Genomic DNA, 24,787 nt, shown 5'->3' with positions numbered 1-24,787 from the left:
AAACGGGTCCTTTTCAGAATGGGAGGCAGTGACTAGTGGGGTGCCGCAGGGTTCAGTGCTGGGGCCCCAGCTATTTACAATATACATTAATGATCTGGATGAGGGAATTGAGTCTAATATCTCCAAGTTTGCAGATGACACTAAACTGAGTGGCAGTGTGAGCTGTGAGGAGGACACTAAAAGGCTTCAGGGTGACTGGGACAGGTTAGGTGAATGGGCAAATGTGTGGCAGATGCAGTATAATGTGGATAAATGTGAGGTGGCAAACACATGAAGGCAGAATATTATTTGAATGGCGGCAGATTAGGAAAAGGGGAGGTGCAATGAGACCTGGGTGTCATGGTATATCAGTCATTGAAATTTGGCATGCAGGTACAGCAGGCAGTGAAGAAGGCAAATGGTGAAGCAGGGAGGTCTTACTGCAGTTGTACAGGGCCTTGGTGAGGCCTCACCTGGAATATTGTGTTCAGTTTTGGTCTCCTAGTCTGAGGAAGGACGTTCTTGCTATTGAGGGAATGCAGCGAAGGTTCACCAGACTGATTCCCGGGATGGCTGGGCTGTCATATGAGGAGAGAGTAGATCAACTGGGCTTTTATTCACTGGTGTTTAGAAGGATGAGAGGGGATCTCATAGAAACGTATTAGATTCTGATGGGACTGGACAGGTTAGATGCGGGAAGAATGTTCCCGATGTTGGGGAAGTCCAGAACCAGGGGACATAGTCTCAGGATAAGGGGTAAGCCATTTAGGACCGAGATGTGGAGCAACTTCTTCACTCAGAGAGTTGTTAACCTGTGAAATTCCTTGCTGCAGAGAGTTGTTGATGCCAGTTCATTGGATATATTCAAGAGGGAGTTAGATATGGCCCTTACTAGCCATAAGGGATCAAGGGGTATGGAGAGAAAGCAGGAAAGGGGTACTGAGGTGAATGATCAGCCATGATTTTATTGAATGGTGGTGCAGGCTCAAAGGGCCGTATGGCCTAATCCTGCACCTATTTTCTATGTTTCGATGTTTCTATGACTATTAAATATAAAAATCCAGAACTGCATTACAGACCACAAAAAGAGCTGTGCGGGAAAGGGTGATTCATACATTGCAGCCCAACCACCAGACATCATGAGGGCAAATGTTACAGGACATCTGCCATCGATCTAAATCACCAGACAGTGGCAGCGGAAGAGAGACAGTCATCAGCAAAACACCAGAAGAGAGACATTCACACCTTCAATGGTTTTCTGTCTGAAAAGATATAGGAACATTCACATATTCATTTACCTTAAAGGGTTACATTGTTACAAAAAAGCATAAGTTGGACCATGGCTCTAGAAAGATGGATATCTGTGTAGGCCTAGGCAACGAGCACCATCGGAGCAGGCCAAGAAGCGGAAGGAGCAGCGTGGCAGCCTAGCCCAGCAGGCTGAGCACCCCTTGGCCTGCGAGCACCAACAGAGCAGGCCGGGGAGCAGAAGGAGCAGCGTGGAGGCCTAGCCCAGCAGGCTTAATGCCCCCCGGCCTGCGAGCACCAACAGAGCAGGCCAAGGAGCGGAAGGGGCAGTGTGGCGGCCTAGCCCAGCAGGCTTAATGCCCCCCGGCCTGCGAGCACCAACAGAGCAGGCCGGGGAGCGGAAGGAGCAGCGTGGAGGCCTAGCCCAGCAGGTTTAATACCCACCGGCCTGCGAACACCAACAGAGCAGGCCGGGGAGCAGAAGGGGCAGCGTGGTGGCCTAGCCCAGCAGGCTTAATGCCCCCCGGCCTGCGAGCACCAACAGAGCAGGCCGGGGAGCGGAAGGGGCAGCGTGGTGGCCTAGCCCAGCAGGCTTAATGCCCCCCGGCCTGCGAGCACCAACAGAGCAGGCCGGGGAGTGGAAGGGGCAGCGTGGTGGCCTAGCCCAGCAGGCTTAATGCCCCCCGGCCTGCGAGCACCAACAGAGCAGGCCGGGGAGCGGAAGGGGCAGCTTGGCGGCCTAGCCCAGCAGGCTTAATGCCCCCCGGCCTGCGAGCACCAACAGAGCAGGCCGGGGAGCAGAAGGAGCAGCGTGGAGGCCTAGCCCAGCAGGTTTAATACCCACCGGCCTGCGAACACCAACAGAGCAGCTTCAACAACACTCAAGAAGCTCGACACCATTTGGGACAAAGCAGCCCGCTTGATCGGCATCCCATCCACCACCTTCAACATTCACTCCCTCCACCACCAGCACACAGTGGCTGCAGTGTGTACCATCTACAAGATGTACTGCAGTAACTCTCCAAGGCTTCTCCCAAACCCGCCACCTCCAACACCTAGAAAGACAAGGGCAGCAGGCGCATGGGAACATCACCACCTCCACGTTCCCCTTGTAGGATCCGTTCCTCCCCACTGCAACGGTAAAACTTGTACATCCCTGTCTGGAGTAAAAATAAAATGGGGAAGGTGACTCACCCGTGGCTAACAAGCGAAATTAAGGATAGTGTTGAATCCAAGGAAGAGGCATATAAATTGGCCAGAGAAAGCAGCAAACCTGAGGACTGGGAGAATTTTATAATACAGCAGAGGAGGACAAAGGGTTTAATTAGGAGGGGGAAAATAGAGTATGAGAGGATGCTTGCTGGGAACATAAAAACTGACTGCAAAAGCTTTGTTAGATATGTGAAGAGAAAAAGATTAGTGAAGACAAACGTAGGTCCCTTGCGGTCAGATTCAGGTGAATTTATAATGGAAAACAAATAAATGCTGGAACAGTTAAACAAATACTTTGGTTCTGTCTTCAAGAAGGAAGACACAAATAACCTTCCGGAAATACTAGGAGTTCGAGGGTCTAGCGAAAAGCAGAAATTGAAGGAAATCCTTATTAGGCGAGAAATGTTGTTTGGAAAAATTGATGGGATTGAAGGTCAATAAATCCCCAGGGCTTAGTAGTCTGCATCACAGAGTACTTAAGGAAGTAGCCCTAGAAATAGTGGATGCATTGGTGATCATTTTCCAACAGTTTAGCGACTCTGGATCGGTTCCTATGGACTGGAGGGTAGTTAATGTAAAACCACTTTTTAAAAATGAGTGAGAGAGAAGACGGGTAATTATAGACCGGTTAGCCTGACATCAGTAGTGGGTAAAATTTTGGAATCAATAATTAAAGATGAAATAGCACACATTTGGAAAGCAATGACGGGATTGATCCAAGTCAACATGGATTTATGAAAGGGAAATCATGCTTGAAAAATCTTCTGGAATTTTTTGAGGATGTAACTGGTAGAGTGGACAAGGGAGAACCAGTGGATGTTGTGTATTTGGACTTTCAAAAGGCTTTTGACAAGGTCCCACAAGAGATTGGTGTGCAAAATTAAAGCACATGGTATTGGGGGTAATGTACTGACGTGGATAGAGAACTGGTTGGCAGACAGGAAGCAGAGAGTCGAGATAAACGGGTCCTTTTCAGAATGGGAGGCAGTGACTAGTGGGGTGCCGCAGGGTTCAGTGCTGGGGCCCCAGCTATTTACAATATACATTAATGATCTGGATGAGGGAATTGAGTCTAATATCTCCAAGTTTGCAGATGACACTAAACTGAGTGGCAGTGTGAGCTGTGAGGAGGACACTAAAAGGCTTCAGGGTGACTGGGACAGGTTAGGTGAATGGGCAAATGTGTGGCAGATGCAGTATAATGTGGATAAATGTGAGGTGGCAAACACATGAAGGCAGAATATTATTTGAATGGCGGCAGATTAGGAAAAGGGGAGGTGCAATGAGACCTGGGTGTCATGGTATATCAGTCATTGAAATTTGGCATGCAGGTACAGCAGGCAGTGAAGAAGGCAAATGGTGAAGCAGGGAGGTCTTACTGCAGTTGTACAGGGCCTTGGTGAGGCCTCACCTGGAATATTGTGTTCAGTTTTGGTCTCCTAGTCTGAGGAAGGACGTTCTTGCTATTGAGGGAATGCAGCGAAGGTTCACCAGACTGATTCCCGGGATGGCTGGGCTGCCATATGAGGAGAGAGTGGATCAACTGGGCTTTTATTCACTGGTGTTTAGAAGGATGAGAGGGGATCTCATAGAAACGTATTAGATTCTGATGGGACTGGACAGGTTAGATGCGGGAAGAATGTTCCCGATGTTGGGGAAGTCCAGAACCAGGGGACATAGTCTCAGGATAAGGGGTAAGCCATTTAGGACCGAGATGTGGAGCAACTTCTTCACTCAGAGAGTTGTTAACCTGTGAAATTCCTTGCTGCAGAGAGTTGTTGATGCCAGTTCATTGGATATATTCAAGAGGGAGTTAGATATGGCCCTTACTAGCCATAAGGGATCAAGGGGTATGGAGAGAAAGCAGGAAAGGGGTACTGAGGTGAATGATCAGCCATGATTTTATTGAATGGTGGTGCAGGCTCAAAGGGCCGTATGGCCTAATCCTGCACCTATTTTCTATGTTTCGATGTTTCTATGACTATTAAATATAAAAATCCAGAACTGCATTACAGACCACAAAAAGAGCTGTGCGGGAAAGGGTGATTCATACTTTGCAGCCCAACCACCAGACATCATGAGGGCAAATGTTACAGGACATCTGCCATCGATCTAAATCACCAGACAGTGGCAGCGGAAGAGAGACAGTCATCAGCAAAACACCAGAAGAGAGACATTCACACCTTCAATGGTTTTCTGTCTGAGAAGATATAGGAACATTCACATATTCATTTACCTTAAAGGGTTACATTGTTACAAAAAAGCATAAGTTGGACCATGGCTCTAGAAAGATGGATATCTGTGTAGGCCTAGGCAACGAGCACCATCGGAGCAGGCCAAGAAGCGGAAGGAGCAGCGTGGCAGCCTAGCCCAGCAGGCTGAGCACCCCTTGGCCTGCGAGCACCAACAGAGCAGGCCGGGGAGCAGAAGGAGCAGCGTGGAGGCCTAGCCCAGCAGGTTTAATACCCACCGGCCTGCGAACACCAACAGAGCAGGCCGGGGAGCAGAAGGGGCAGCGTGGTGGCCTAGCCCAGCAGGCTTAATGCCCCCCGGCCTGCGAGCACCAACAGAGCAGGCCGGGGAGCGGAAGGGGCAGCGTGGTGGCCTAGCCCAGCAGGCTTAATGCCCCCCGGCCTGCGAGCACCAACAGAGCAGGCCGGGGAGCGGAAGGGGCAGCTTGGCGGCCTAGCCCAGCAGGCTTAATGCCCCCCGGCCTGCGAGCACCAACAGAGCAGGCCGGGGAGCAGAAGGAGCAGCGTGGAGGCCTAGCCCAGCAGGCTGAGCACCCCTTGGCCTGCGAGCACCAACAGAGCAGGCCGGGGAGCAGAAGGAGCAGCGTGGAGGCCTAGCCCAGCAGGTTTAATACCCACCGGCCTGCGAACACCAACAGAGCAGCTTCAACAACACTCAAGAAGCTCGACACCATTTGGGACAAAGCAGCCCGCTTGATCGGCATCCCATCCACCACCTTCAACATTCACTCCCTCCACCACCAGCACACAGTGGCTGCAGTGTGTACCATCTACAAGATGTACTGCAGTAACTCTCCAAGGCTTCTCCCAAACCCGCCACCTCCAACACCTAGAAAGACAAGGGCAGCAGGCGCATGGGAACATCACCACCTCCACGTTCCCCTTGTAGGATCCGTTCCTCCCCACTGCAACGGTAAAACTTGTACATCCCTGTCTGGAGTAAAAATAAAATGGGGAAGGTGACTCACCCGTGGCTAACAAGCGAAATTAAGGATAGTGTTGAATCCAAGGAAGAGGCATATAAATTGGCCAGAGAAAGCAGCAAACCTGAGGACTGGGAGAATTTTATAATACAGCAGAGGAAGACAAAGGGTTTAATTAGGAGGGGGAAAATAGAGTATGAGAGGATGCTTGCTGGGAACATAAAAACTGACTGCAAAAGCTTTGTTAGATATGTGAAGAGAAAAAGATTAGTGAAGACAAACGTAGGTCCCTTGCGGTCAGATTCAGGTGAATTTATAATGGAAAACAAATAAATGCTGGAACAGTTAAACAAATACTTTGGTTCTGTCTTCAAGAAGGAAGACACAAATAACCTTCCGGAAATACTAGGAGTTCGAGGGTCTAGCGAAAAGCAGAAATTGAAGGAAATCCTTATTAGGCGAGAAATGTTGTTTGGAAAAATTGATGGGATTGAAGGTCAATAAATCCCCAGGGCTTAGTAGTCTGCATCACAGAGTACTTAAGGAAGTAGCCCTAGAAATAGTGGATGCATTGGTGATCATTTTCCAACAGTTTAGCGACTCTGGATCGGTTCCTATGGACTGGAGGGTAGTTAATGTAACACCACTTTTTAAAAATGAGTGAGAGAGAAGACGGGTAATTATAGACCGGTTAGCCTGACATCAGTAGTGGGTAAAATGTTGGAATCAATAATTAAAGATGAAATAGCACACATTTGGAAAGCAATGACGGGATTGATCCAAGTCAACATGGATTTATGAAAGGGAAATCATGCTTGAAAAATCTTCTGGAATTTTTTGAGGATGTAACTGGTAGAGTGGACAAGGGAGAACCAGTGGATGTTGTGTATTTGGACTTTCAAAAGGCTTTTGACAAGGTCCCACAAGAGATTGGTGTGCAAAATTAAAGCACATGGTATTGGGGGTAATGTACTGACGTGGATAGAGAACTGGTTGGCAGACAGGAAGCAGAGAGTCGAGATAAACGGGTCCTTTTCAGAATGGGAGGCAGTGACTAGTGGGGTACCGCAGGGTTCAGTGCTGGGGCCCCAGCTATTTACAATATACATTAATGATCTGGATGAGGGAATTGAGTCTAATATCTCCAAGTTTGCAGATGACACTAAACTGAGTGGCAGTGTGAGCTGTGAGGAGGACACTAAAAGGCTTCAGGGTGACTGGGACAGGTTAGGTGAATGGGCAAATGTGTGGCAGATGCAGTATAATGTGGATAAATGTGAGGTGGCAAACACATGAAGGCAGAATATTATTTGAATGGCGGCAGATTAGGAAAAGGGGAGGTGCAATGAGACCTGGGTGTCATGGTATATCAGTCATTGAAATTTGGCATGCAGGTACAGCAGGCAGTGAAGAAGGCAAATGGTGAAGCAGGGAGGTCTTACTGCAGTTGTACAGGGCCTTGGTGAGGCCTCACCTGGAATATTGTGTTCAGTTTTGGTCTCCTAGTCTGAGGAAGGACGTTCTTGCTATTGAGGGAATGCAGCGAAGGTTCACCAGACTGATTCCCGGGATGGCTGGGCTGCCATATGAGGAGAGAGTGGATCAACTGGGCTTTTATTCACTGGTGTTTAGAAGGATGAGAGGGGATCTCATAGAAACGTATTAGATTCTGATGGGACTGGACAGGTTAGATGCGGGAAGAATGTTCCCGATGTTGGGGAAGTCCAGAACCAGGGGACATAGTCTCAGGATAAGGGGTAAGCCATTTAGGACCGAGATGTGGAGCAACTTCTTCACTCAGAGAGTTGTTAACCTGTGAAATTCCTTGCTGCAGAGAGTTGTTGATGCCAGTTCATTGGATATATTCAAGAGGGAGTTAGATATGGCCCTTACTAGCCATAAGGGATCAAGGGGTATGGAGAGAAAGCAGGAAAGGGGTACTGAGGTGAATGATCAGCCATGATTTTATTGAATGGTGGTGCAGGCTCAAAGGGCCGTATGGCCTAATCCTGCACCTATTTTCTATGTTTCGATGTTTCTATGACTATTAAATATAAAAATCCAGAACTGCATTACAGACCACAAAAAGAGCTGTGCGGGAAAGGGTGATTCATACATTGCAGCCCAACCACCAGACATCATGAGGGCAAATGTTACAGGACATCTGCCATCGATCTAAATCACCAGACAGTGGCAGCGGAAGAGAGACAGTCATCAGCAAAACACCAGAAGAGAGACATTCACACCTTCAATGGTTTTCTGTCTGAAAAGATATAGGAACATTCACATATTCATTTACCTTAAAGGGTTACATTGTTACAAAAAAGCATAAGTTGGACCATGGCTCTAGAAAGATGGATATCTGTGTAGGCCTAGGCAACGAGCACCATCGGAGCAGGCCAAGAAGCGGAAGGAGCAGCGTGGCAGCCTAGCCCAGCAGGCTGAGCACCCCTTGGCCTGCGAGCACCAACAGAGCAGGCCGGGGAGCAGAAGGAGCAGCGTAGAGGCCTAGCCCAGCAGGCTTAATGCCCCCCGGCCTGCGAGCACCAACAGAGCAGGCCGGGGAGCGGAAGGGGCAGCTTGGCGGCCTAGCCCAGCAGGCTTAATGCCCCCCGGCCTGCGAGCACCAACAGAGCAGGCCGGGGAGCAGAAGGAGCAGCGTGGAGGCCTAGCCCAGCAGGCTGAGCACCCCTTGGCCTGCGAGCACCAACAGAGCAGGCCGGGGAGCAGAAGGAGCAGCGTGGAGGCCTAGCCCAGCAGGTTTAATACCCACTGGCCTGCGAACACCAACAGAGCAGCTTCAACAACACTCAAGAAGCTCGACACCATTTGGGACAAAGCAGCCCGCTTGATCGGCATCCCATCCACCACCTTCAACATTCACTCCCTCCACCACCAGCACACAGTGGCTGCAGTGTGTACCATCTACAAGATGTACTGCAGTAACTCTCCAAGGCTTCTCCCAAACCCGCCACCTCCAACACCTAGAAAGACAAGGGCAGCAGGCGCATGGGAACATCACCACCTCCACGTTCCCCTTGTAGGATCCGTTCCTCCCCACTGCAACGGTAAAACTTGTACATCCCTGTCTGGAGTAAAAATAAAATGGGGAAGGTGACTCACCCGTGGCTAACAAGCGAAATTAAGGATAGTGTTGAATCCAAGGAAGAGGCATATAAATTGGCCAGAGAAAGCAGCAAACCTGAGGACTGGGAGAATTTTATAATACAGCAGAGGAAGACAAAGGGTTTAATTAGGAGGGGGAAAATAGAGTATGAGAGGATGCTTGCTGGGAACATAAAAACTGACTGCAAAAGCTTTGTTAGATATGTGAAGAGAAAAAGATTAGTGAAGACAAACGTAGGTCCCTTGCGGTCAGATTCAGGTGAATTTATAATGGAAAACAAATAAATGCTGGAACAGTTAAACAAATACTTTGGTTCTGTCTTCAAGAAGGAAGACACAAATAACCTTCCGGAAATACTAGGAGTTCGAGGGTCTAGCGAAAAGCAGAAATTGAAGGAAATCCTTATTAGGCGAGAAATGTTGTTTGGAAAAATTGATGGGATTGAAGGTCAATAAATCCCCAGGGCTTAGTAGTCTGCATCACAGAGTACTTAAGGAAGTAGCCCTAGAAATAGTGGATGCATTGGTGATCATTTTCCAACAGTTTAGCGACTCTGGATCGGTTCCTATGGACTGGAGGGTAGTTAATGTAACACCACTTTTTAAAAATGAGTGAGAGAGAAGACGGGTAATTATAGACCGGTTAGCCTGACATCAGTAGTGGGTAAAATGTTGGAATCAATAATTAAAGATGAAATAGCACACATTTGGAATGATCCAAGTCAACATGGATTTATGAAAGGGAAATCATGCTTGAAAAATCTTCTGGAATTTTTTGAGGATGTAACTGGTAGAGTGGACAAGGGAGAACCAGTGGATGTTGTGTATTTGGACTTTCAAAAGGCTTTTGACAAGGTCCCACAAGAGATTGGTGTGCAAAATTAAAGCACATGGTATTGGGGGTAATGTACTGACGTGGATAGAGAACTGGTTGGCAGACAGGAAGCAGAGAGTCGAGATAAACGGGTCCTTTTCAGAATGGGAGGCAGTGACTAGTGGGGTACCGCAGGGTTCAGTGCTGGGGCCCCAGCTATTTACAATATACATTAATGATCTGGATGAGGGAATTGAGTCTAATATCTCCAAGTTTGCAGATGACACTAAACTGAGTGGCAGTGTGAGCTGTGAGGAGGACACTAAAAGGCTTCAGGGTGACTGGGACAGGTTAGGTGAATGGGCAAATGTGTGGCAGATGCAGTATAATGTGGATAAATGTGAGGTGGCAAACACATGAAGGCAGAATATTATTTGAATGGCGGCAGATTAGGAAAAGGGGAGGTGCAATGAGACCTGGGTGTCATGGTATATCAGTCATTGAAATTTGGCATGCAGGTACAGCAGGCAGTGAAGAAGGCAAATGGTGAAGCAGGGAGGTCTTACTGCAGTTGTACAGGGCCTTGGTGAGGCCTCACCTGGAATATTGTGTTCAGTTTTGGTCTCCTAGTCTGAGGAAGGACGTTCTTGCTATTGAGGGAATGCAGCGAAGGTTCACCAGACTGATTCCCGGGATGGCTGGGCTGCCATATGAGGAGAGAGTGGATCAACTGGGCTTTTATTCACTGGTGTTTAGAAGGATGAGAGGGGATCTCATAGAAACGTATTAGATTCTGATGGGACTGGACAGGTTAGATGCGGGAAGAATGTTCCCGATGTTGGGGAAGTCCAGAACCAGGGGACATAGTCTCAGGATAAGGGGTAAGCCATTTAGGACCGAGATGTGGAGCAACTTCTTCACTCAGAGAGTTGTTAACCTGTGAAATTCCTTGCTGCAGAGAGTTGTTGATGCCAGTTCATTGGATATATTCAAGAGGGAGTTAGATATGGCCCTTACTAGCCATAAGGGATCAAGGGGTATGGAGAGAAAGCAGGAAAGGGGTACTGAGGTGAATGATCAGCCATGATTTTATTGAATGGTGGTGCAGGCTCAAAGGGCCGTATGGCCTAATCCTGCACCTATTTTCTATGTTTCGATGTTTCTATGACTATTAAATATAAAAATCCAGAACTGCATTACAGACCACAAAAAGAGCTGTGCGGGAAAGGGTGATTCATACATTGCAGCCCAACCACCAGACATCATGAGGGCAAATGTTACAGGACATCTGCCATCGATCTAAATCACCAGACAGTGGCAGCGGAAGAGAGACAGTCATCAGCAAAACACCAGAAGAGAGACATTCACACCTTCAATGGTTTTCTGTCTGAAAAGATATAGGAACATTCACATATTCATTTACCTTAAAGGGTTACATTGTTACAAAAAAGCATAAGTTGGACCATGGCTCTAGAAAGATGGATATCTGTGTAGGCCTAGGCAACGAGCACCATCGGAGCAGGCCAAGAAGCGGAAGGAGCAGCGTGGCAGCCTAGCCCAGCAGGCTGAGCACCCCTTGGCCTGCGAGCACCAACAGAGCAGGCCGGGGAGCAGAAGGAGCAGCGTAGAGGCCTAGCCCAGCAGGCTTAATGCCCCCCGGCCTGCGAGCACCAACAGAGCAGGCCAAGGAGCGGAAGGGGCAGCGTGGCGGCCTAGCCCAGCAGGCTTAATGCCCCCCGGCCTGCGAGCACCAACAGAGCAGGCCGGGGAGCGGAAGGGGCAGCGTGGTGGCCTAGCCCAGCAGGCTTAATGCCCCCCGGCCTGCGAGCACCAACAGAGCAGGCCGGGGAGCAGAAGGAGCAGCGTGGAGGCCTAGCCCAGCAGGCTTAATGCCCCCCGGCCTGCGAGCACCAACAGAGCAGGCCGGGGAGCGGAAGGAGCAGCGTGGAGGCCTAGCCCAGCAGGTTTAATACCCACCGGCCTGTGAACACCAACAGAGCAGGCCGGGGAGCGGAAGGGGCAGCGTGGTGGCCTAGCCCAGCAGGCTTAATGCCCCCCGGCCTGCGAGCACCAACAGAGCAGGCCGGGGAGCGGAAGGGGCAGCGTGGTGGCCTAGCCCAGCAGGCTTAATGCCCCCCGGCCTGCGAGCACCAACAGAGCAGGCCGGGGAGCGGAAGGGGCAGCGTGGTGGCCTAGCCCAGCAGGCTTAATGCCCCCCGGCCTGCGAGCACCAACAGAGCAGGCCGGGGAGCGGAAGGGGCAGCTTGGCGGCCTAGCCCAGCAGGCTTAATGCCCCCCGGCCTGCGAGCACCAACAGAGCAGGCCGGGGAGCAGAAGGAGCAGCGTGGAGGCCTAGCCCAGCAGGTTTAATACCCACCGGCCTGCGAACACCAACAGAGCAGGCCGGGGAGCGGAAGGGGCAGCGTGGTGGCCTAGCCCAGCAGGCTTAATGCCCCCCGGCCTGCGAGCACCAACAGAGCAGGCCGGGGAGCGGAAGGCGCAGCGTGGCGGCCTAGCCCAGCAGGCTTAATGCCCCCCGGCCTGCGAGCACCAACAGAGCAGGCCGGGGAGCAGAAGGAGCAGCGTGGTGCCCTAGCCCAGCAGGGAGCAGCACGTGCCGGAGCAGGAGAGCAGTGAAGAGGGACATCAGCAAGATCCAGATCGGTGATAGGATTGCGGGCAGGTACAGCAGCAGCGGCGAGGTCAGGGGCGAAGGAGCGGCGAGAGAAAGTAGAGGGACGTGATCGGGGCCCAGGAGAGGCGAGGGCCCAGGCGCAGCACGGGCCGGCCCACACTGCGATGTGTGTGCGTAGAGCTGGTCTCCAGTCGTCTTGATTAACCCTTGCCACTGGACCAACACCTAGCTCTGTCAAGCCCGTGTGGTAGTTTGTGTGCAACTACCACCATACGTTAAAAAAATCCTCGCACAGGCATTTTCCACCCTTCAGGATGTAGTTCGGTACCTGGAATATTAGGTCCTTCATTGAAACACCTGTGAACCTTTTGACGTGGAAGGATGTCATCCTCGATTGGAGGGACTGCCTACGATGCTGAGACAATGGACCAGATCCTGAGCCATTTGGATATGAATACTACTAGAAACCAACAATTAAGTCGCCTTGGGAAGGTTACATTTTAAAGGACCTCATCCTACAGACAGGCGGTGGCCAAGGTAATCATGGACAACAACCCGAAATGAGGGACAATTAGCCATCAAAAGTTCACATTTGATGCTGCCACTGTGTTAAATCTGTTTCAAGATTGCAAGTTGTTTTTTGATGTAATGAAAACCCATTTTTCGCAAGCAAAGAGCAGTACGGGAACAGCTACAGAAGCCGGCCAGTCTTCGGGACACAAGCTGCAACCTATAAAAGGGCCGACAGTCAAGCTCAGAACTCGGCTGTAGAATTGGTGATTGTATGTTTGTTCCAGCCAAATCATAGAAGGGTTTTGTGTTTGGGTCTCGGTAACTTTGTGTGTAACAGTCAAATCGCGGACGGGTTTAACTGTGTCAAGTTGTGTCAATGCAAATGAGCTTTTCGTAGGGGTTTGTATTCTGGGTTTATTAGTCCCACTTAGATGGTAGTGATTTGTACCACTTGCGGGTAAGTTCCATAAAACGAACAAATCCTGGTTGAGCCAAAACACTGTGCCGTGTATATTTTGTTCTTATAAATCCTGACGTCAAAGAACCATGTTAGGGGGGACTAGGTATTTAGAAACCCTTACACCCTCCAAGTTACACACCATCCTGACTTGGAAATATATCGCTGTTCCTTCATCTTCACCGGGTCAAAATCCTGGAACTCACTCCCTGTGAAGGTACGAAGGCAGAGTTGGTTAAAGTGGACTGGCAAAATATATTAAAGGGTAAGACTGTCGAAAAGCAGTGGCAAACACTCAAGGAGATATTTCATAACTCTCAGCAAAGAGATATTCTACTGTGAAACAAAGACTTTAAGGCCCGAATTTGGTCAAGGCCTGCCCAAGTGCCGCCCAAAGTGTCGCCGATGGCCGCCGAGGTACCGGACGGTACTTTCGGTGGGGTTTTCACCGCCGAGGTCCCTCGAAGGTCGAGGGGCGGCAAATCAACGACATACGCCGCCGATCTGGGCGGCAGCGAGCGGGAGGTCTCATTCTGGGCGGCAGAGGCGCTTGCCGCCCCAGTGATGCCGCGGATGGAGTCAGGCCCACGGAGGGTCAAAGACCTGAAAATAAAATCACCAACCCCCAAAAAAAAGAAACATCTGCGGACCTTCAGGGAACACCATTCAGGTAAGTACCTGAAAAGGACTAATTTTAAAACATTCCACTGACCTTTATTACAGGATCTTGACACTTACCGTTGAGGACAGAGCAGCCTCCACGTAGCAGTCCACTGCCGTCCTGCCGTTGACTCCCGCCCACACCAATCTGCTAACTCGGCAGGCGGGAGTGTATTTACGCACATAAGAACATAAGACCATAAGAATTAGGAACAGGAGTAGGCCATCTAGCCCCTCGAGCCTGCTCCGCCATTCAACAAGATCATGGCTGATCTGGTCATGGACTCAGCTCCACTTACCCGCCCTCTCCCCATAACCCTTAATTCCCTTATTGGTTAAAAATCTATCTATCTGTGACTTGAATACATTCAATGAGCTAGCCTCAACTGCTTCCCTGAATAGAGAATTCCACAGATTCACAACCCTCTGGGAGAAGAAATTCCTTCTCAACTCGGTTTTAAATTGGCTCCCCCGTATTTTGAGGCTGTGCCCCCTAGTTCTAGTCTCCCCGACCAGTGGAAACAATCTCTCTGCCTCTATCTTGTCTATCCCTTTCATAATTTTAAATGTTTCTATAAGATCACCCCTCATCCTTCTGAACTCCAACGAGTAAAGACCCAGTCTACTCAATCTATCATCATAAGGTAACCCCCTCATCTCCGGAATCAGTCTAGTGAATCGTCTCTGTACCCGCTCCAAAGCTAGTATATCCTTATTTAAGTAAGGTGACCAAAACTGCACGCAGTACTCCAGGTGCGGCCTTACCAATACCCTATAGAGTTGCAGCAGGACTTCCCTGCTTTTGTACTCCATCCCTCTCGCAATGAAGGCCAACATTCCGTTCGCCTTCCTGATTACCTGCTGCACCTGCAAACTAATTTTTGGGGATTCATGCACAAGGACCCCCAGGTCCCTCTGCACCTCAGCATGTTGTAATTTCTCCCCATTCAAATAATACTCCCTTTTACTGTTTTTTATCCCAAGGTGGATGATCTCACACTTTCCGACATTGTATTCCATCTGCCAAACCTTAGCCCATTCGCTTAACCTATCCTAATCTCTTTGCAGCCTCTCTGTGTCCTCTACACAACCCACTTTCCCACTAATGTTAGTGTCATCTGCAAATGTTGTTACACTACACTCTGTCCCCTCTTCCAGGTCATCTATGTATATTGTAAACAGTTGTGGTCCCAGCACCGATCCCTGTGACATACCACTAACCACCGATTTCCAACCCGAAAAGGACCCATGTATCCCGACTCTCTGCTTTCTGTTCGCCAGCCAATTCTCTATCCATGCTAATACATTTCCTCTGACTCCGCGTACCTCTATCTTCTGCAGTAACCTTTTGTGTGGCACCTTATCGAATGCCTTTTGGAAATCTAAACACACCACATCCATCGGTACACCTCTATCCACCATGCTCGTTATATCCTCAAAGAATTCCAGTAAATTAGTGAAACATGATTTCCCTTTCCACATCAGCTGTCCGAAAGTGGCACTGGGTGGTCCGAGCAGAGGAATGTCGGCGGCAGTCGGTGGCACTTGATCGATTTCGGCCCCTAAGAGAAGGATTAACCAACTGTGGCTAGCTAAGGAAGTAAAGGATGGTATCAAGTTGAAAGCAAAGGCATACAATGTGGCGAGCAATAGTGGAAGGCCAGAGGATTGGGAAATTTTTAGAAACCAGCAAAGGACGACTAAAAAAATGATGAAGAGAGAGAAGACAGCTTATGAGAGTCAACTATACGGAATATAGAAACAGATAGTAAGAGCTTCTACAGGTATAAAAAGGAAGAGAGTAGCGAAAGTAAATGTTGGCCCCTTAGAGGATGAGACTGAGGAATTAATAATGGGGAACACGGAAATGGCAGATAATTTGAACAAATATTTTGTATCGGTCTTCATGGTAGAAGACACTAAAAGCATCCCAAAAATTGATAATCAAGGGGCTATTGGGGAGGGGGAACATAAAGCAATCACTATCACTCGAGAAAAAGTACTAGGCAAACTGATGGGACTAAAGGTGGAACATTCCTCTGGACCTGATGACCTGCATCACAGGGTCTTAAAGAGGTTTGCAGAGATGGTGGATACATTGGTTGTAACCTATGTAACCTGGATTCTGGAGAGGTCTCAGCAGACTGGAAAACTGCAAATGCAACACCCCCATTTCAGAAAGGTGGGAGACAGAAAGCAGGAAACTATAGACCAGTTAGCCCAACATCTGTGGTTAGGAAAATGCTTGTGTCCATGAGTAAGGAAGCAGTAGCAGGACATTTGGAAAAGCATAATGCAGTCAAGCAGAGTCAGCATTGTTTTATGAAAGGGAAGACATGTTTGACAAATTTGCTCACGTTCTTTGAGGATGTAATGAACAGGGTGGATAAAGGGGAACCAGTAAATGGTTTTTAGATTTCCAGAAAGCATTTAATAAGATGCCACATAAAAGGTTACTGCACAAGGTCGGGGTAATATATTAGCATGGACATAGGATTGACTAACAGAAAACAGAGACTCAGGATAAATGGGTCATTTTCACGTTGGCAAACTGTAACTAGTGGGGTCTCAACTATTTACAATCAGTATTATCATCATCATAGGCAGTCCCTTGAAATTGAGGAAGACTTGCTTCCACTCGAAAAGTGAGTTCTCAGGTGGCTGTACAGTCCAATGCGGGAATTACAGTCTCTCTAACAGGTGAGGCAGACAGTGGTTGAAGGAAAGGGTGGGTGGGGAGTCTGGTTTGCCGCACGCTCCTTCCACTGCCTGTGCTTGTTTTCTGCATGCTCTCGGTAATGAGACTGCAGGTGCTCAGCGCCTTCCCAAATGCTCTTCCTCCACGTTGGCCGGTCTTGGGGCAGGAACTCCCAGGTGTCGGTGGGTATTTTACACTTTATTAAGGAGGCTTTAAGGGCGTCCTTGAAATGTTTCCTCTGCCCACCTGGGGCTCGCTTGCCGTGTAGGAGTTCCGAGTAGAGCGCTTGCTTAAGGAGTCTCGTGTCGGGCATGCGGGCGATGAGGCCCGCCCAGTGGAGCTGGTCGAGTGTGGTCAGTGCTTCGATGCCGGGGATGTTGGCCTGAACAGGAGCTCTGACGTTGGTTCATCTATCCTCCCAGTGGATTTTCAGGATCTTGCGGAAGCAGCGCTGGTGGTATTTCTCCAGCGCTTTGAGGAGTCTACTGTATATGGGCAACGTCTCTGAGCCATGTAGGAGGGCGGGTATCACTACTGCCTTGTAGACCATAAGCTTGGTGCCAGATTTGAGGTCCTGGTCTTCAAACACTCTCTTCCTCAGGAGACTGAAGGCTGCACTGGCACACTGGAGGCGATGTTGGACCTCATCATCGATGTCTGCCTTTGCTGATAGTCGGCTCCCAATGTATGGAAAATGGTCCACGTTGTCTAAGGCCGCGCCGTGGATTTTGATGACCAGGGGACAGTGCTGTGTGGTTGAGTTAGGATAGGCTCAGTGAGTGGGCAAAAATTTGGCACATGGAATATAATGTGGAAAAATGTGATGTTATCCACTTTAGTAGGAAAAATAAAAAAGCAAATTATTATTTAAATTTGGGAGAGATTACAAAATGCGGTGGTACAGAGGGATCTAGGGGTCCTTGTACATGAAACACAAAAGTTAACATGCAGGTACAGCAAGTAATTAGGAAGGCAAATGGAATATTGGCATTTATTGCATGGGGGATAGAGTATAAAATTAAGGAAGTCCTGCTATAACTGTACAGGGTATTGGTGAGGCCACATCTGGAGTACTGCGTACAGTTTTGGTCTCCATATTTAAGGAGGGATATACTTGCACTGGAGGCAGTTCCGAGAATGTTCATGAGGTTGATTCCTGAGATGAAGTGATTGTCACATGAAGGTTGTACCTGTAAGCATTGGAGTTTAGAAGAATGAGAGGTGATCTTATTGAAACGTGTAAGATTCTGAGGGGGCGAAAGAGGGTAGATGTAGAGAGGATCTTTCCCCTCGTGGGGCTATCTAGAACTAGGGGGCATAGTTTCAGAATAAGGGGTCGCCCATTTGAGATGGATATGAGGAGGAATTTCTTCTCTCAGAGGGTTGTAAATCTTTCAAATTCTCTGCCCCAGAGAGCTGTGGAGGCTGGGTCATTGAATATATTTAAGGTGGAGATGGACAGATTTTTGAGCGATAAGGGAGTGAAGGGTTATGGGGAACGGGCAGGGAAGTGGGGCTGAGTCCGTGATCAGATCAGTTATGATCTTACTGAATGGCGGAGCAGGCTCGAGGGGCCAAATGTCCGACTCCTGCTCCTATTTCTTATGTTCTTATGTTCTAACAGCACTGTGGGAGAACCTTCGGCGCACACACTGCAGGGGTTCATGAAGGCGGCTCACCACCACCTTCTCGAGGGCAATTAGGGATGGACAATAAGTGCCGGCCTTGCCAGCAACGTCCATATCCCGGAACACATAAACAAACGAGAATGCAGCAATGAGCGTGATCTGATATCGAATGTGATGAGGAACGGTCGCACATGGATCATTTGTTGAGAGTAAATCGCTGGTGATCGCACACCAAGTCCCCGAGAGGTTTCACATCTTAGATCGTTTCAAAAGGACAAGGGCAGCAGGCGCATGGGAACACCATCGCCCTCACGTTCTCCTCCAAGTTATATACCATCCTGACTTGGAAATATCTCGCCGTTCCTTCATTGTCACTGGATCAAAATCCTGGAGCTCACTCCTTAACAGAAAAGGAAACAGAAAGAGGGGAAAGAGGGAGAGGGGGAGGGTGAGAGAGATGGGAGTGAGGGAAGAGAGAGAAGGTGAGAGAGGGAGAGGAGGGGGACAGAGGGGATGGAGAGAGGGCCAGAGAGAGAGGGATATTTAGAGGGAGAGATAGAGGGAGGGAGAGGAGGAGAGAGGGAGGTTAGGGAGAGAGATGGGAGGGACAGAGAGGGGAGGGAGAGAGGGGGAAGAGAAAGGAGGGGCAGAAAGGGACAGAGAGGGAGGGGAGATAGAGAGAGAGAGTGGGGAGTGCGCAGGGAGGAAGGGAGAGGGGAGAGGATGTGGGAGGAGAGAGGGAGCGCGGGGAGTGAGAAGAAACAGTGCGGGGAGAGAGCAGGGAGAGAGGAAGACGGGCAAGAGAAAGTGATAGAGAGAGAGAGAGGGGATAGAAAGAGTTGGGAGAAAGAGAGCATGAAGAGGGGGAGAATGAGAGGGGAGGGAGAGAGTGGGGAGGGAGAGGGAGGGTCAGCAAGAGAGAGGGAGATAGAGGGAGAGAGAGCAGGGAGAGTGAGGGGGGAGAGGGAGAGAGGGGAGGGAGATAGAGAGAGGAGAGGGAGAGAGTGGCAATAGAGCACATGGGGAGAGTGGAGCGAGGGAGAGAGAGGAGGATACAAAGAGGGTGAGATGTGACAGAGAGGGAGAGTGAGGGAGAGTGAGGGAGAGTAAAAGAGAGCAGAGAGTGAGAGAGTGACAAAAAGAGAGGGGCAGAGAGAGAGAGGGGAGGTAGAGGGAGAGATGGACGGAGGGAGAGAGATTAGAGAGGGAGGATAGGGAGAGAGATGGAAGGGACAGTGAAGGAAGGGACAGAGAGGGGCAGGGAGAGAGAGGTGATTGAGGGAGCGAGAGAGAGTGAGGAGAGCGTGGGGAGGAAGAGAGAGGAGGAGAGAGGACAGAGGGTGGGGAGAGATCAGGCGAGAGTTTGGGAAGAAACAGCTTGGGGAGAGCGGGGAGAGGGAGAGGGGTGAGAGAGGGGGACAGAGAGAGTGGGGAGAAAGAGAGCATGGGGAGGGGCAGAGTGGGGAGGGAGAGAGAGAGAGTCAGAAAGAGAGAGGAAGATAGAGGGAGAGTGAGCGGAGAGAAAGAAAGAGCGGGGAGAATGAGAGGGGAGAGGGAGAGAGGGAAGATTGCAGGAGGAAGAGTGGGAAGAGAAGGGAGCGAAGGAAAGAGATGGGAGGGAGAGAGAGGGAGAGAGAAGGGGAGAGAGAGTGGGGGAAGAGGTATGTGGGAATAGAGAGGCAGCACTCCCTCAATACTGCCCCTCCGACAGTGCAGCACTCCCTCAATACTGCCTCTCCGACAGTGCAGCACTCCCTCAGTACTGCCCCTCCGACAGAGCAGTCTATTAAATAGCGGCATGGCAGCACTGATCAGTCCCATGGAGTGCACATCCTGTGCCACGTGGGAATTCCTGGATGCTCCACGTGGCCTGGAAGACCAAATATGCAGGTAGTGTCGCCAGTTACAGAAAGGTCTAAGTCCGTGTTTCGGAGCTTGAGCGGTAACTGGAATCACTGCGGTACATCCGCGAGGCTGAGATTTTTGTGGATAGCACGTTTCTGGAGGTGCTCACCCCGCAGCTTAAAAGTGTGCAGGCAGAGAGGAAATTGTTCATCACCAGACAGAAGAGGAGGACCAGGCAGGTAGTGCAGGAGACACCTGAGTCCATCTCGCTCCCCAACTAGTATTCTGTTCTGAGTACTGGTGGGGGCAATGGTGGCTCTGGGGAGTGCAGCCAGAGCCAAATTCAGGCACAGAGGAACAAGCGGAGGCCCATTCAGCCCCTCGAGTCTGTTACACAGGAACAGGAGGAGGCCCATTCAGCCCCTCGAGCCTGTTACACAGGATCAGGAGGAGGACCATTCAGCCCCTCGAGTCTGTTACACAGGAACAGGAGGAGGCCCATTCAGCCCCTCGAGCCTGTTACACAGGAATAGGAGGAGGCCCATTCAGCCCCTCGAGCCTGTTACACAGGAACAGGAGGAGGCCCATTCAGCCCCTCGAGCCTGTTACACAGGGACAGGAGGAGGCCCATTCAGCCCCTCGAGCCTGTTACACAGGAACAGGAGGAGGCCCATTCAGCCCCTCGAGCCTGTTACACAGGAATAGGAGGAGGCCCATTCAGCCCCTCGAGCCTGTTACACAGAAACAGGAGGAGGCCCATTCAGCCCCTCGAGCTTGTTACACAGGTACAGGAGGAGGCCCATTCAGCCCCTTGAGCCTGTTACATGGGAACAGGAGGAGACCCATTCAGCCCCTCGAGCCTTTTACACAGGAACAGGAGGAGGCCCATTCAGCCCCTCGAGCTTGTTACATAGGAACAGGAGGAGCCCCATTCAGCCCCTCGAGCTTGTTACACAGGAACAGGAGGAGACCCACTCAGCCCCTCGAGCCTGTTACACAGGATGAGGAGGAGCCGATTCAGTCCCTCGAGCCTGTTACACAGGAACAGGAGGAGGCCCATTCAGCCCCTCGAGCCTGTTACACAGGAACAGGAGAAGGCCCATTCAGCCCCTCGAGCCTGTTACACAGGAACAGGAGGAGGCCCATTCAGCCCTTCGATCATGTTATACAAGAACAGGAGGAGGCCCATTCAATTCCTCGAGCCTGTTACATAGGAACTGGTGGAGGCCATTCAGCCTCTCGAGCCTGTTACATAGGAACAGGAGGAGGCCCATTCAGTCCCTCGAGCCTGTTACACAGGAACAGGAGGAAGCCCATTCAATTCCTCGAGCCTGTTACAAAGGAACTGGTGGAGGCCATTCAGCCTCTCGAGCCTGTTACATAGGAACAGGAGGAGGCCCATTCAGCCCCTCGAGCCTGTTACACAGGAACAGGAGGAGGCCCATTCAATTCCTCGAGCCTGTTACAAAGGAACAGGAGGAGGCCCAGTCAGCCCCTCGAGCCTGTACATCAGAACAAGAGGAGGCCCGTTCAACCACCTGAGCCTGTAACGCAGCAACAGAGGGAGGCCCATTCAGTTCCTCGAGCCTGTTACACAGCGACAGAGGAGACCCGGTCAGCCCCTCGAGCCTGTTACACAGGAACAAGAGGAGGCCCATTCAGACCTTCGAGCTTGTTATATAGGAACTGGAGAAGTCCCAGTAAGCCCCTTGAGCCTGTTACACAGGAACAGGAGGAGGCCCATTCAGCCCCTCGAGCATGTTACATCAGAACAGGAGGAGGCCCATTCAGCCCCTCGAGCCTGTTACATCGCAACAGGAGGAGGCCCAGTCAGCCCCTCAAGCCTGTTACATCGGAACAGGAGGAGGCCCATTCAACCACCTGAGCCTGTCACGCAGGAACAGGAGGAGGCCCATTCTGCCCCTCGGGCCTGTTACACAGGAACAAGAGGAGGCCCATTCAGACCTTCGAGCTTGTTATATAGGAACTGGAGAAGTCCCATTCAGCCCCTTGCGCCTGTTACACAGGAACAGGAGGAGGCCCATTCGGCTCCTTGAACATGTTACACAGGAAGAAGATGAAGCCATTCAGCCCCTCTGCACAGTTGCAAAGAAACAGGAGGAGGCCCATTCATCCCCTCGAGCCTGTAATATCGGAAAATGGAGGAAGTCCATTCAGGTACTAGGGCCTGTTACACGGGAAGAGTAGGGGAACCATTCAGCCCCTTGGACTGTTACGCAGGAACAGGAAGAGGCCCATTCAACCACTTGAGCCTGTTCCATAAGAACAGGAGGAGGTCCATTCAGCCCCTCAGGCCTGTTATACAGGAACAGGAGGAGGACCATTCAGCCCCTCGGGCCTGTTATACAGGAACAGGAGGAGGCCCATTCAGTCCCTTGAGCCTGTTACACTGGAACATGAAGGGTGTAAAATTCATGGGAATCACTACCCCACCTCCCCTGCAGTGTTTGGATTCATTGGAAAGGAAATTTAATTTGGAACTAACTACCAGAAAGTTTGAAATCTTAAAGTACACATTGAAGAAACTACGAACTTTAATCGAATTTTGAATTTTACGAGACAAATTTAGTCTGTGTGGGCAGACCTAGAGAACTAAAGGATGACTATGCTGCAAAGAAGCTTGTTTGAGTATTGAAGCTGTCTGGGGTATTGAAACTAAAGTAAATTGTCTGGAGAATTACGGAGACTCGAAAATCCTTCTCCACAGGAGACATTAACATAGCAGCAATTAACCCAGAGATCGCTAACCATCAACCAGAACCTGGAAAGCCATTTCAGCATATGCATAACATCAATGGCCCATCCAGCCCGCATGGAAAACCCAAGCACAGACAGACATTGCAAATACCAAGCTAATATTTCCATCAAGAAACAGATTTAGAAGATCGGCACACCCGAGACAGGATAACATTTTAACGAGCCCGCCAAAATATGACAAAGAAATATTGGGCCCGCCAAAAGTTAAACAAAGACTCTGGGCTGATTTGGCATGAAGATTAGAACAGCTCCAAAGATATAACTGGGGCCTGCTTTTACAAAGGGTATGCGGATGCTAGTGCTACGCTTGCTATGCATCAGATCAAGAAGCGAGAGAGACCACCGCAGCAGTTTTAACTAGCATCTCCAGCCTCGACGTCCTGAAATCGGAAAAGGAAGGAAGAACATCACCATTGCAGCAGCAACCGACCACAGCAAACGTGGTACCACCAAAAGCACCGCGATCGACCAACTTCAAAACAAAACTCCATAAGGAAGAAACCGAAGAATTGAAAGTTTCCACTCTACACTCTAAGTCCTGACTAACAACAGGTGAAAACATTATCTAACGAAAGAAAACGGGTACTTACCCCATACATCCAAAACGCGCCCTACCGTATCAGCGGACACCACCCAACTGAAGATGGCGCAGTAAAAATCCTCTACGACGTTCGGGGTACAGCAAGCAGAACCTACAGAATTCAGCAAACCCCGAAATCGTGAACCACCGCTAACTAACAGTAAAGGATTGGAAAGCATAGTTCCTGTTTGCCCTGGAGCCTATTCTAGTCAGTGTTAGGTATTCGGAGGTGGGAGGTGTATTATTCACTGTAACCCCTTTGAATGTGTGATGTACTGTTCATTATTTGAATGATTATAAGTTTGACATTGTATTTTCTTGCCTTTAATAAAAGCAAAGTTCTTTTTGCACCAAACCAGTTGTCTCTTCCACTTTATCACATCTCCCAAATAAATCCAGAGTCTAGAACCCAAGAGAGTGGGAGCGATTCGAACCGCTCAGAAGGTCAGAGGTGAACCTGACCCCTGAGACCACCCCTTACAAGCAGGAGGAGCCCATTCAGCCCCTCGAGCCTGTTACATCGGTACAGGAGGAGGCCCATTCAGCCCCTCGAGCCTGTTGCATCGGTACAGGAGGAGGCCCATTCAGTCTCTTGAGCCTGTTACATCGGTACAGGAGTCGGTCAATTCAGCCCTCGAGCCTGTTACACTGGAAGAAGAGGAAGCCATTCAGCCCCTCTGGTCTGTTGCACAGGAACAGGAGGAGCCCCTTCAGCCCCGCGAACCTGTTACATCAGAACAGGAGGAGGCCCATTCAGCCTCTGAAGCCTGCTACATGGAAACAGGAGGAGGCCCATTCAGCCCCTCGAGCCTGTTCCAGAGGAACAGCAGGAGCCCAGTCAGACTCTCGAGCCTGTTACATTGGAACAGGAAGGGGCCCATTCTGACCCTCGAACTATTACACAGGAACAGGAGGAGGCCCATTCAGCCCCTCGAGCCTGTTACATCGGAACAAGAGGAGGCCCATTCAGCCTCTCAAGCCTGTTACAGAGGAACAGGAGGAGTCCCATTTTGCACCTCGAGCTTGTTACACAGGAACAGAAGGAGCAATAGGCCATTCAGTCCTCAAGCCTGTTACATCGGAAAATGGAGGAAGCCATTTCAGCTCCTAGGATCTGTTACACAGGAACAGGAGGAGGCCCATTCAGCACCTCAAGCCTGTTACACAGGAACAGCAGGAGGCCATTCAGCCCCTCGAGCCTGTTACACAGGAACAGCAGGAGGCCATTCAGCCCCTCGAGCCTGTTACACAGGAACAGGAGGAGGCCCATTTAGCCCCTCAAGCTTGTTACACAGCAACAGGAAGAGGCCATTCAGCCACCTGAGCCTGTTCCATAAAACAGGAGGAGGCCCATTCAGCCCCTTGGGCCTGTTACAAAGGAACAGGAGAAGGCCCATTCAGTCCCTTGTGCTTGTTACACAGGAACCAGAGCAGGCCCA

This window comes from Pristiophorus japonicus, chromosome 9, assembly GCF_044704955.1.
Source record: "Pristiophorus japonicus isolate sPriJap1 chromosome 9, sPriJap1.hap1, whole genome shotgun sequence".
In the NCBI taxonomy this organism is placed as follows: domain Eukaryota; kingdom Metazoa; phylum Chordata; class Chondrichthyes; family Pristiophoridae; genus Pristiophorus; species Pristiophorus japonicus.
The sequence above is the reverse complement of the archived record's forward strand: the minus strand, read 5'-3'. Positions refer to the sequence as shown.